Source organism: Papio anubis, chromosome 1 (genome assembly GCF_008728515.1).
Source record: "Papio anubis isolate 15944 chromosome 1, Panubis1.0, whole genome shotgun sequence".
NCBI lineage: Eukaryota > Metazoa > Chordata > Mammalia > Primates > Cercopithecidae > Papio > Papio anubis.
This window is the reverse complement of record NC_044976.1, coordinates 85,427,886-85,429,732: the sequence shown is the minus strand read 5'-3', so window position 1 is coordinate 85,429,732 and position 1,847 is coordinate 85,427,886. Positions and strand designations below refer to the sequence as shown.

At 57.3% G+C, this 1,847-nt stretch overlaps 1 pseudogene across 1 annotated transcript in view; it reads right to left on the bottom strand.

Annotated features, from left to right (window-relative positions):
* Positions 1-1,488, bottom strand: part of LOC110744164 — a 5,582-nt pseudogene extending 4,094 nt beyond the window's left edge. Inside the window, exon 1 of the transcript XR_004176071.1 lies at positions 466-1,488. The product of XR_004176071.1 is annotated as an uncharacterized LOC110744164 (transcript). The remainder of the gene's footprint in view (positions 1-465) is intronic.
* Positions 1,489-1,847: the final 359 nt, after the last annotated feature.

Sequence of the window (1,847 nt, the reverse complement as noted above, 5' to 3'; positions counted from 1 at the left end):
GTAGAGACGGGGTTTCACCATGTTAGCCAGGATGGTCTCGATCTCCTGACCTCGTGATCCGCCCACCTCAGCCTCCCAAAGTGCTGGGATTACAGGCGTAAGCCACCGTGCCCAGCCTATTTATTTATTTTAAAAATCAATTTCTTTTTTTTCGGGGAGCCTGCTCTCACTGTGTCACCCAGGCTAGAATGCAGCAGTGCAATCATAGCTCACTGCAGCTTGAACTCCTGAGCTCAAGGGATCCTCCCATGTCAGCCTCCCCAGTAGCTGGGACTACAGGCATGCAACACCACACCTGGCTAATTTTTTTGTGTGTATTTTTGGTAGAGACGGGGTTTCACCATGTTAGCCAGGATGGTCTCGATCTCCTGACCTCATGATCCACCCGCCTCAGCCTCCCAAAGTGCTGGGATTACAGGCTTGAGCCACCGCGCCCGGCCTAGAAACTCCTTGTTCTTAGCTCACTGTCAGAACTGATGCCTGCGCGGACAGGAAGCGTGCCTGAAGTGTGCTTTCAGCACGAAGGAGGAAGGAGAGGCACCCGCAGGGCTTGATTCCTGGTTCTCCAGAATCCGGAAGTGGAAGAAGCCTGGGAGTGACGAGGGACCCCAGATCCGGCCTAAACCAGCGCCCTTGGGTGAAGCCCCTGCGGAGTCCTGGACAAAGGAGCCGCGACCTGGCGGGGGGACCGGGAGAAGGGAACGGAGACCCCAGCGGAGCCAAGAAGCCTGGATGGGCAGAGGAAATGGGCGACGGGTAAATGGAGATGCAGCCGGGAATGGGAGAGGACGACCATCGACTGGGAAGAGGAAACTCCCTTGCGGTTTGAGGGCCCTGAGGAGGGGAAGCGCCCCGCACCCGCCTCCAGGGGTGAAGGACGACGGCAGGGCCTCCCGAGGCCGCCGCGCGGGGACCGCCTGGCTGAGCAGCCCCTGCCCGGCCCCTGCTCGCTCCTCCGGCTAGCACGAGGCCCCACCGTTCAAGCGCACTGTGCATCGCGCCTGCAGCCTTTCGAAAATAGAAAAATACGGAGTATATGTAGTACCCCACACCCTTGTAATGATGCCGCTCCAAGCAAATGAGTCCTTAATAACCCGGGGTGCTGGGGGCAGCGACCGATGGGGAGCAAACAGCCTGGCCCTGTGGTGTTGAACGCGCGGCACTGGAGACTCTCGACACTCCTTGGGGCGCAAGTCCCAGCTCCTGGCAGACCAGCACCTGGCCTTCCCCGGCTAGGAGCCGGGCTTCTGACGGGAGGGCACGGTGGCGAGAGGGCGCCAGCAGGACGCCTGACGTTGCGTGGAAAAAACAGAAAATTCCACAGCACCGCGGTGAGTGCTCCCAGGCTGCGACCGCGCCTCGGGCCGCGAGGATGTTCCTGTGGCGCCACCTAGTGTCCGAGGTGCAGACAACGCTCTGGCGAGGGCTGCAAGGTCGGCCTGCGACCAGCCCTGGGACTTCAGACACGGGCTGGGACCTTGGGATAGGTCATCCAGGGGTCCTCGGCTGTGGACCAGTGATGCCTTTCCACCAGACAAAAAGCCCCCCAGACGTTTCTCTCTTCCTGCTGCAACCAAAGCTAAAAAGAAAATTTGCCAGAATGAATGGAATAACTGACGGTCCCTTTCAATTAGACGTCCATGAGGTGATGTCTGGTTTTTCCTAAATACAATGGCAAGTCGATTATTAGTTCATCCAGAAAAAATATAGATGCTATCATCGTATAAACATGAGTCCCCACATAGAACTGAGCCTCAGACCTGCTGGAGGTGCTTTGTCTGGGAAACACTGAACTAGAATTTTGGGTGGGACAAAGTAGAAGCTTTACTTTTTATTTAACAGTAGCC